This window comes from Rhinolophus sinicus, linkage group LG01 (genome assembly GCF_036562045.2).
Source record: "Rhinolophus sinicus isolate RSC01 linkage group LG01, ASM3656204v1, whole genome shotgun sequence".
Taxonomy (NCBI): Eukaryota; Metazoa; Chordata; class Mammalia; order Chiroptera; family Rhinolophidae; genus Rhinolophus; species Rhinolophus sinicus.
Window position 1 is genome coordinate 191548834 of NC_133751.1, and position 12031 is coordinate 191560864.

Below are 12031 nucleotides of genomic sequence, written 5' to 3' on the forward strand. Positions count from 1 at the left end.
CAACTAAGATTGAAAGGACAACAACTTGTCTTGGGAAAAAAGTCCTGGAAGTACACACTATACCCAATAAAATCCTGTTCCCCTTCCCCAATAAAATATTTAAAAATAAATAAATAAATAAATAAAAATAAAAAAGGGGCAGAGGAACTGAATAGACATTTTCTCAAAGAAGACATACAGATGGCCACCAGGCACATGAAAAGATGCTCAACATCACTAATCATCAGGGAAACGCAAATCAAAACCACAGTGAGATATTACCTCACACCAGTTATAATGGCTGTCATCAAAAGGACAGGAGATAAGTGTTGACAAAGATTTGAAGGAAAGGGGATGCTTGTGCACTGCTGGTAGGAATGTAAATGGGTACAGTGACTACAGAAAACAGTATGGAGTTTTCTCAAAATATTAAAAATAGAATTACCATATCATCCAGCAATCCCACTTCCGGTTATATATCTAAAGGAAGTGAAAACAGGATATGGAGGCGATACCTGCATTCCTATGTTCATTACGCATTATTCACAATGTCCAAGATATGGAAACAACCTAAGTGCCCGTAAATGAATGAATAGATAAAGAAATGTGATATATAGGTGTATATACATATATAATATATAATATACATAATTATATATATTATATAAAATATATAATATAAAATTCAGCCATGAGAAAGAAGGAAATCCTGTTATTAGTGACATGGGTTGACCTAGAGGGCATTATGCTTAGTGAGATAAGTCAGACAGAGAGACAAATGTTGTATGATATCACTTATACGTGGAACCTAAAACAGCTGAATTGGTAGAAACAGAGTAGAATGGCAGTTCCCAGGGGCTGAGGGTAGGGTAAAGGAGAGATATTAAAGTGCACAAGTGTGCAAATGGAAGAGGAATGAATTCTGGAGCTCTAATGCACGGCATGGTGATTACAATCAATAATATCGTGTTTCCCCCAAAATAAGACCTAGCTGGACCATCAGCTCTAATGCGTCTTTTGGAGCAAAAATTAATATAAGACCCAGTCTTATTTTACTATAATATGAGACTGTGTCTTTAATATAATATAATATAATATAATATAATATAATATAATATAATATAATATAATATAATATAATATATAATACTGGGTCTTATATTAATTTTTGCTCCAAAAGACGCATTAGAGCTGATGGTCTGGCTAGGTCTTATTTACGGGAAAACACGGTATATAAGTGTATCAAATCAACATGTTGTATACCTCAAACTTATACAATGTTTTTGTCATTTAAGCTCAATAAAAAGTAAATAAAAGAAAGAAGAAAGAAAGGAAGGAAGGAAGGAAGAAAGAAAGGGAGGGAGGAGATTCCTGGGATCTCCGCTTTTTCAAGTATTGAAATCTGAAGCAAACTGGACTTAGAAGCTGCTGAGCTTGCAGGTTCTGGTCTCAAGATTTGCTGTGTCTCAACTTTGTAATTGGGCACTCACTGGGAAGGCGTGTTTTTTTTCACATTCTCTTTTTTTTTTCTTTTCTGTTTTCTTCCCCTTGATCAGAATCTAAGGGAACAAAGAGAGTACCTCTGACTAACTGTTGGTTTGTGTTCTGGAGGACTTCCCGGCAAGGGAGGGCTGCCTCCCTTACCAAGTTTTACTGCTCCCCACTGTGCTCCAATCTCATTGCTCCCCCTCGGTTCTCAGTTCTCCAGCTTTTCCTGCCCCCTTCCTCTTCAAGGGCTTTGCTATATCGCACTGTACCTGAAACACTTTCTGACGCAGGTCACCTCCAGGACTCTGCCACTTTCCACCTGAGGGACCCAGGTAGGTCACTCCACCCTTCTGAGTTTCGGTTTCCTTATCTGTAGAGAGAAAAACTAGACACAACCTTTGGCTTCTTGGGAGAACTAAATGGGATCAGGTAAGGGAAGCACTCAGCGCCTGGCTCAGGGTCCCTGCACGGCCATGGTGGCCCCTAATATTTTTGTTCATTAGAATAGCTCCCTCCTCTCTCTGTTTTGGGGAACTGTCACCCTCCGTTCTGTTTCCGTTTCTGCTTTATTTCCAACAAATGCTGGCTTTAACCAATTCCCTCAGTGTCACCAAACATAAGCCCATCACCTCCCACCCTCACTGCCTGCATCTTTGTATTACAGAAGGTGGGAGAAGTGATAAAGATGTCAGGACTTTACAAAGTCATACAAGCGTATACCTGCACAGTAACTCTGCTGTTGGGATCATAGCAAGAAGCTCTGTTGGGTTCTTGCCTCCTGCTCAAATTCTTTTTTTTTCAGGACTTTATTGGGGAACAGTGTGTACTTCCAGTCCTTTTTTCCAAGTCAAGTTGTCCTTTCAATCTTAGTTGTGGAGGGTGCAGCTCAGCTCCAGGTCCAGTTGCCGTTGCTAGTTGCAGGGGGAGCAGCCCACCATCCCTTGCGGGAGTCGAATCGGCAACCTTGTGGTTGAGAGGATGCACTCCAACCAACTGAGCCATCTGGGAGCTCAGCGGCAGCTCAGCTCAAGGTGCCGTGTTCAATCTTAGTTGCAGGGGGCGGAGCCCACCATCCCTTGCGGGACTCGAGGGATTGAATTGGCAACCTTGTGGTTGAGAGCCCACTGGCCCATGTGGGAATCGAACCGGCAGCCTTCGGAGTTAGGAGCATGGAGCTCTAACCGCCTGAGCCACCGGGCTGGCCCAAACAGAAAGACCAGATATACTTGAATTCTTATTTATTTATTTATTTTAACAAAAACGTGTTTATTTACTAACCAAAAGGTTGATCCTAATTAAACCAGCACTTTGAAATAGTTGCATGTAAAATGACTGTGATAAAGATAATTAAACATAGTAATGAAAAAAAAGCAGTGTGGAGGTTTCAACTGAGCTTGTTCATTTTCACAGCTAATTGCCATCGAAATTGAGGATGAAATTTTGATTCTGCTTTTTCATAGATCTGAGTACAGGTGGCATGGTTCATTATTCATTCCACCACTAATTTGCCATTTCCCACTTCTCCTGTTACTGTATTTTCCTGTCCCATTTTATTCCTGAAGTTGAGCCAGTGCACTGTTTGTAAGGTTGCAGATCTGTGTGTTTTTGCCATCAGCTGTAGTTTCTTCAAATTTCCCTCCTGGTTTACAAAAGCAAAACAAACAAACAAAGCAAAAAAAAAAAGAACTGTATTGTTTTCAAAGTGCTTTCAGTTTTTTATGGTGAGGCCTTTGTCATCAGTGGAGATGGCACAATCTGGTCTGAGAATTGCACCCATCTTTCATAGAGCCATTCTCTTGCCTTCATGTGTTCATCAAAGCCTACGCTCTCCTCCAGGCGCCATCTTTCTCCCATCTGCTGAGTGGTGGCCCCAGTGGGCATGGGCTCTCAGGGTGGGCAGAGCAGGGTCTGGCTCAGGGAGTAGACACCAGGTAGCCAATGGGAGTTGTGTCCTTCTGCTTGAATTCTTAATAGTGCGGTTCACAAAACTCCAACCCTCCTCTTTCTGACAATTTCCGCCTCCTGAAGGGCTTTCTCTCTATCAAAAGTCGCCCCAGAGATGCAATCAAGAAAAAAATTTGGAAATCCACCACACCAGCTATCAGCTTTGACACTGGGGGTGAGGACGGAGTAGTGCAAAGAAATTTCCTTAGCAGTGGTTCTCAAATTTTAGTGTGCAGAAAACCATTGGGATGCTTTCTAAAAAACTCCAGTTGTCAGCCCCCCTCCCTCCACATTGATTATGATTCTTGGGAGGGGCTCAGGTAGGTCTTGGGAGGGGCTCAGGAATTTACTCTTTAACAAGCACCTGAAGTAGGTGGCCTTGGGAACCCCACCTGCAATTATGAATGCCTGCAAATGTCTTTTGCTCATCCCATGAGACCTGTGTCATTCCCAGGTTGTCATCTCCATCATAGCCAACCTGAGTTGATCTGCTCAAGCACAATTCTTAGGTGCTTTTTGGTAATTAATGGTACAGCCAAAGAAGCTTGAGTTGGGTGAGGACCTGATTCACACCTACAGTTCTCATATAAGCATTCATGGTCAAGCAAGCTTGATTGCACGTTTGCTTTGTTAGCTTACATGCATCCTTGTAGATGCTCTGACCTCCCTCAGAAAGTTTACTCAAGGCAGAAACCATACAGTTCCAAGGCAGTTCCAAGGCAGCTCCTATTATGCTGATAACATTAGGCCATCAGAAATCCTCTTGACCAATGGCTGGACAAAGCATTGCTTAGAGCCAAGGCCCAGAAGCCATTCTAGGCTCAGGCCTGGGTCTCCTTGGGTTCTTATACCTCCTTATGCAAGGTAGGGAGTGTTTCTAAATTACCCAATCTATATATTGTGAATTTCTAATTTCGCAAAAAGAACCCCTTTCCATCATTCTTCATGGAATAAACAAGTCACTCATTTCACCAGTAAAAAACCCAGTTTTGACCAGCAAATTAACAGTCTTAGATGTTCTCATGGTCTTGATACTCGAAGGACTTGGGGTGGCTGACCCTGGAGTCATGACTTCGGAGTCCCTGGGGGACCAGGCAAAAGCCACCCTCTGCAGGACTTCTTCTGAGCCCACCCCTTGCTCTGTTTCTCTCTTCCTGTCTTGCTCCACCATTTCCTTATTGGCCCTTCATGGGGGCACATCCATAATAAATCATTTTGTAAGAACCCTCCTCTCAGGGTCTGCTTCTGGGCATCTGATCTAAGACAGCTAGCCATGTATTTCTGTAGCCGGGTGGTTCTCAGATTTGAGAACAAATCTGAATCACCAGAGGAGCTTGTGAAAAATGCAGATTTCAAGGTCACATCCCAGAGACTGTGGTTCAGTATGGTGGGACCTGGGAATCTGCAATGTATTGAGCTCTCTGGGATATCTTGCTCTCTGTGGGCCTTGGGTCTCATTTTGAGAAACATGGTGTCTATGGCCATACCACCCTGAACGCGCCCAATCGCGTCTGAGAACCATGGCTGCAGCCCCTCTAGAAATGCTAGTTCCACCAGAAATGGGTTGATTGCTAACTCTGGCCTCTGCAGTCCCACCCTGCCCTGACATCTACTGACCCCACAATTCTAAGTGGCTTGGCTTCAACTACTGTGTTTCCCCTAAAATAAGACCTAGCTGGACAATCAGCTCTAGTGCATCTTTTGGAACAAAAATTAATATAAGACCTGGTCTTATTTTACTATAAGACCGGGTATAATATAATATAATACCAGGTCTTATAGTAGTTTTTGCTCCAAAAGGCACATTAGAGCTGATTGTCCGGCTAGGTCTTATTTTCAGGGAAACATGGGAGGAACAAATTGCTTCTGCCTACAGTGCAACTGGCAGTCCCTTGTGTCAGGCGGATCCTTCAGTCCGGGGGCACTTACTTCAGGCCCTGGGCGCTTACACTCAGCTCCACCTGAGCCAGGGAGCTTTTCTGAGAGCTGCATGGTTAACCGTTTGCAAACCATGAGACTTCTCCTTGGCTACCATTCTTCTATTCTTTCTGGCACCTGCATAAGTTGCCCAATTTTCATTTCCTGGTTACAGACACACACACACACACACACACACTCTCTCTCTCTCTCTCTCTCTCTCTCTCTCTCATACATTCTTACACACTCATCTGCACACTCACCCAACATGCTCTCACATACACGATTTTACACTCTCACACGCACACTCACTTTCACATGCACACCCTCACATACATTCCCTCACACACATTTGTCACACGTTTTCACACAGGCATGCTCACATATTCTCATTCTCACACTCATACACACAACTTTTGTGGAGTCAGGCTTCCGGAGGCCTTTATTAGGAAGGCTGGGGGTGGCAGGATCTGAGGAGTGGGGAGCAGGAGGAAGTACACAAACTTTCATGGGGCCTACTCTGCGCTAGGCCTACGGAGGTGATGGGTAAATCAAACTTGATTTCTGTGTCTTCTGAGTCAGGCTGCCATGGGCAAAACCAGTCCTGTTATAGAGCCAAAGAATTGAGCCCAATGCTAACGATTCAGGCAAAATGTGATTGGTGAGAGGAATCTCCCTGGTTGATACCACCAGCACCACCACCACCACCACCACCACCAGTGGTTGAAAGAAACAGCTATGTGCCAGGTGCTGTGCTACATACTGTTAATGAAGTATCTTATTCAATCTACTCAACAACGAGTAGGCAACATTGTGATCCCATTTTGTAGATGAAAAGACTGAGGCACAGTGAGGTTCAATAAGTTTCTTGAGTTCCCTCAGCTCGAATGTGTGGGAACTGGGTGTGAACCCCAGCAGCCTGGGTGAGAGTGGCAGCCTGCTCCCTGGTTACACAGAACGGGGTGATGTTTGAGCTGAACTTTGAAGGCTTTGTGTGTGGGTGGGGACATGGGCGGTGGAGAAAAGGCACAGAGGGAAAAGTGGATGTCATGTTTCAGCAAAGGGAAGGCAGCCAAGGTGAGTGGGGGGTCAGATCTGGGAGCGACTTAAATGCTTGTTTAAGGAGCTTGGCTTTTGTTTTTCCCCTGTGGGCAATGGGAGAGAGCAGAGGTCTGGAAGAGAAGAACGATTTGTATTTTAGGAAGAGATTCTGATAGGATGGATGGAAAGGGTCAGAAATTAGAGAAGGAAAGCCTACTTAGGAAGCTATTACTGTGATGTTGTCCATGAGAGAAAGACCGGGTCCTGATAGGTCCAGAGGAAGAAAGTTAAGGCCATAGCAGGGGTCCATTGGGCAGAGCTTTCTGACTGATGGCAGAAAGTGGCCTTGGGGGAGAAGGAAAGGAGAGGCCCAGTTTGACAGGGAGGTTTCTAGTGAAGAAGCAGAAAAGAGGGTGTGGCTGGTAACAGTTCCAAGAACACAGGAGGAGAGGACAGACATGGGCGAGAGAGGAGGTGAGGAACATGGCGTGGATGCACTCACTTAGAAGGGGACGCGGGGAGTAGGCCCAGGGGACACTCAGCTCCAGGAGGTTCTGCTGGGCAGGCGCGTGGGGCAGTGCCCTGAGGAGAATGCCCGCGTGGGAGGCTGGGACAGCTGCCAGTGTTGGCCGCCAGAGAGGTCAGGCAGCGAGTATTCCACTGGGAAAGAATGGTCAGTGTGTGTGTTCTGGGACTGCCCTTCTGCATTCCCTCCCTCCTAGGAGCCAGCCCCCACCCTCAGGGCCTGCTTTTTTCAACTCATCTCTCCCCCACGGTCACTGACAAGGCCCGAGCCCCTGTTTCTGACTGGAATTCTCTCCACATCTTCGCCGGCCTGGGATGAACCAGTGGCCTGTGGTGGGTAAACCCTTCTCTTAAGGGTGAACAACTGTGACTGAGCCGGAGCTGGGAGGCACTGTGGCAAGGAAGAGAGGTAGTAGCAAGGAATAAGATCCATGGCCTTGTCGTGGGGCAAAGACTCCACTCTACCGAGCCCTGGGCTAAGCCCCGGGGGTACAAAGACCAATGAGAGCGAGGCCCTGCCTTCAAGGACTTCAGGGACCAGCAAGAAAGAGCTGCGTGCAAACACACCCTGAGATGATCAGGGTGTAGATGTTGTCGTTGGGACACCAGTGTGTTGTGGGTGGGGGGAGAGAAAAGGGACTGATTGGTTCTTTCTGGGAGCATCATGGAACACTGCCCTGAAGAAGGAACTTTTTATGCTGGGCCTGAAATGATTAGCAGGGTTTTCTAGGCAGACCGGAGCAGAGGATAGGATGGGGTACAGGACAGGAAGGGCCTTCTTGACAAAGGAAACCACATGAAGAAAGTCACAGACAGGTAGAAGGACCAGCCAGTTAGAAGATGTGATTTGGTGCAGAATACAGGGGAGCAGATGAGTTTGTGTGACAGGAGAGGAACCTGGACAGGTAGGTTGGGACTAAACTATGAGGGACCCTGTGGCTTATGAGAGTTTTAAATATCCTCTTGCAACATTGTGCAATAGAATTTTCTGTAATGGTGCCCATGTTCTATATCACTGTCCACTATGGTAACCACTAGCCAAATGGCTAGCCACATGGCTATTGAGCACTTGGGATGTGGCTTGTGAGGCTAAGTAATTTAATTCCTCTACTTTACCTTATTTATATTTCAACTTAAATAGCCACCTGTGGCTACTGAATGGGACAATACATCTCTAGGCAATGAAGAGATGGGGAAAATAGGAACCAGTACTGGGATGAGGTTGACGTGGGACAAGCATATAACCAATACCAAGTCTTGTACAGTATATAAGGTCATTCATGCATAATATAGTCAGAAATTTTCTACAACCAGCATTTCTTTTATTTTTTCTGTTTTTTTAATTTATTGGGGTGACAATTGTTAGTAAAATTACATAGATTTCAGGTGTACAATTCTGTATTACATCATCTATAAATCCCATTGTGTGTTTACCACCCAGAGTCATTGTGACAACCAGCATTTCTTCATAGCACCTTTCTACCGCAATAGCTTGCACGTATGCCTGTCTGCTCTGTAACACCTTGGAAGTCATGTGTTCCTCACAATAATTCTGTGATTTGGGCAGAGATCATCTGTTCCTTTTTCAGGAAAGTTTGGGTTCTGGAAGATTACGTGGCCCTTCTTCCCTCCCTCCCTCCCTCCCTCCCTCCCTCCCTCCCTCCCTCCCTCCCTCCCTCTTCCCTCTCTCCTTCCTTCCTTCTCTTCCTCCTTCCTTCCCTCCTCCTCCTCTTGCCCCACTCCTGTTTCCTGGGATCATTTAAAAAACGAAGCCCCCTGCACTCAAACCCTTAGTTCAGACTCTACTCTCAGAGGGGAATCTCAGGTTAAGAGAGGCTTAGAAACTCTACTGAGGCTTCAGCTGGAAGAAGAAACTAGATCTCAGAGCTGCATAGAATTTTAGCAAATTTTGACTGGAAGACCCTGAGAGATCATGTAGCACACCCACTCATTTTACAGATCTGGACACAGGCCAGAGACTTACCTAAGACCATCCCCCAACCCTGTCAGTCTAGGGATAATGTGGAATTTCTGCTCTTCATGGGGTAAACTAATCTGTATAAAAGCACAGTGCTTAACACAGCAGGTGCATGGTAAATGTAAAACTGCAATGACACGGGGAAGTGAGTGGATAAAGGCCCTCTGTGAGAGTGTATAAAATGTTTCCATATGTCTCTGTGACAGGTCTCTGCCTTCAGGATCATGGCTCTCACCACCTGTTGCTGCTCCTCTGGGCTCTGATTTGTACAGAGGATATTAAGGGGACTCTAGATGATTAAAGATATCCCAAGAAAGGAAGAGGAACTGAATCAAAAATTGTCATGGAAACCCTTGTTCTTCCATTTCTATGCTAGAGGCAGAGAATTTGGGGAGAAGGCAGTCAGTGCTCCCTGGGAATGGCTTAGAGCCTCCATGGGTCAACCCACCTCATAAATGTAGTTCACGTCCATAGATTTTTGTGCCAGGAGCTGCCTAGGTCTGAAGAGTTCCTAATAGCTGTTATGACTGCTCCATGCTCCCAGGGTGCATGGTCCTGTGGATCATAAAGGCAGATCTCCTGAGAAGGGAGGCCGGGCCAAATGCATTAAACCAACCTCTTGAGGTGGGTACCTTATAATTTTTAAGAAAGTACCTGCATCAGGGAGAAAAGAAAAAATAAATGACATGAGAGAAGGAAGAAAGTCCGTACGCGCTAAATGCTTTCTCTGCGACAGGGGTTTAGTCCCCAGAACAACCTCTCCTGCTCTCTGTTTATGATATTGATGAAATCATGCCATTGGGACCTATTAGCCGGAAATGGCCTTACTAAGACACAGGCGTATCAGAAAGTGGGATGTAAGTCCCACAAAGATTCAAAGATCAACTACAGCAAGTACGTTTTTAGGGGTCTAGTGGCTTGGCGCATACCAAAACACTCGCTCTAAGGGAAATGACAAGTTGTTGCCCCTGGGCCCGCTACCACTTACCACTACTGCCAGCTCCATATGCCAATGGACAGGCAGCTAAAGAAAGGAGTTACTATGCTGTGGGGGTAATAGACCCTGATTGCTGTGAGGAACTATGGTGGCTTCTGCACAGTGAAGGGCAAGAAGAGTATACCTAGAATTCATAGGACTTGTAGGGCATCTCTTCATGCTTCCTTGCTCAGTGATATTAGTGAATGAGCAATTTCACCATTCATGGCCAAACAAGGGCAAAGCAACTAAAGATGCAGACCCTTCTCTGAGGGGACTTTGATTCCCTAGACCAGTCAAAGTGCTGCGTGAGAGGGAGGGAATCTAGAAAGGATGGTGGAGGAGGGAGATGATGAATATTAATTTTGGCTTCTGGAGAGCTATAGCAGCAGGGACCATAGCTAGTTTCACTAACCCTCTTCCATTAAGTCTTTGCGGGGATTGTGGCTGACCACCAACCAGAAGGAGACTCTGACTAAATCAGCTTATGAGAGGGAAGACTTGAGCAGATATGAATGGTAAAAGGGGTAGACTGTTCCAGTCATTTCTTGAGCATCACTGTATATCCTCTTGGGCTCACTCCTTCCAGCCACTGCTGCAGTGACCACTCCCATAGAGACTTTGACTCACTCTCCAAAGTTGTAACCTGTCAGTGCCTCACTTCATGCCCCTATCATGTGTCTTTTGCTAACTGGGTTTTCTCATGGCACAATATGGAGCACACATGAGAAACCACCAGGCCCTCCCATGTACAAGTATAGAACCAGGAAGGGCTCAGCAATTAACACTCCTGAGTGGGGACAGCCCTTAACCAATGGCGGATGGAAGTGATGAATAAACGCTCCTCCCTTTTCTTTCTTCAGATGGACAATCCCGATGGATTGATACAATTGATACAATTCATAAGGTTTTTCAGATGGACGCAAGATCAAGCATGAAGTTCCCTTAACAGCAGCCATTTTGATAACACATCCTAGCGTTGTCCCTTCTTCCATGTTTCAATCCCCCTGTTCCTTACTCCTGATCCTGGGATCACATTCCGTAATACATGGCTCACACATAAGTCTTCATCTAGGGCTCTGCTTTCTCTGGGAAACCCAGGCTAAGACAGATTCCTAGGCTTTTAGGTTAGTTACTTAATCTCTGTAAGTGTTTAACCCCCCTCTGGCATGAGGGAGATAGTCCCTGAATTCTGAAGTTAGAACTAAATAGGGCTCTGTTAGGAGAGAGGGAGAAATGGTTGTTAGTACCTCTGCCTTCTGAGGATATGAAAGAGATGGTACACTCGGGATGGCTGACAAGAGTTTAGGAAAGGAACTACACAGTGCGTACGGGGTTGAGGAAAAAACCTAAAAAGGGGCAGTAAAATGCACGGTGGGTGGCTGCTCTCATTCCTATACGTGATGTTGGCAGGTGCTATGGTTTTTGCTAGAGGAATTCAGCCACTATTAAGCTCAAAGTCTGCAAGGAGGGAGTCAGGGGGATAGACAGCCTGACTTTCCTTTCCTCCTGCCTTCCATCTCCTACTCATGCCTTCCACGGGCTGAATGCAACCAGGAGCAAGCAGACAAGGATTCCTGACTGATGCAGTCCACACAGGTCAGCCTCCCGGGACACAGAGCAGGTGGGAAAAGGGTGCAGAATGGACCTGGAGCCGCAAATGGAGAAGATCTAGTCCAGCGGGAAATAAACATCTGCCTGGTGAATTCATTTAAAATGCGTAACTATAGTAACACACACAACTAGCATGGACAAATTTGGGGGCACAACGGACTCCTGATAAGCAAATGACTCAGTGAGTGAGAACAGAAGGGCATTAGGGCATGAGACGGTGGCCCAGTGGCCAGGAGCAATGAGTGGGTTGTGGGCTCTGCTGGTTTACTTGTTTACTTCTCAGTGGAAATAAAGGGTTTTGGTTGAGTCTGTGAATCAGTTAGAGGAGGTGGGTTAAGAGAGCTTTCCTAGTTTAGCTCTCTTCCTTCCTGGGGTGGATAAGATGCAGGAGACCTTCTGTTAACTATAATTTAGTATTGTTTATTAAGTACTTCCTCTGTACCGATTATTCAGAACTAGATGCTGTAGGGAAAAACAGAGGAAGGATAAGATATGGACTCAAGCCTCCGGGAGTTTACATTCCAGGTGGGGACATAGATTCCATACATGAAATAGAATAATAATAAGTG

General features: G+C 45.6%; 1 pseudogene; it reads right to left on the reverse strand.

The window, feature by feature from the left end:
- Positions 1–2851: 2851 nt before the first annotated feature.
- LOC109445097 (putative fatty acid-binding protein 5-like protein 3) lies at positions 2852–3348 on the reverse strand (annotated as a pseudogene).
- Positions 3349–12031: the final 8683 nt, after the last annotated feature.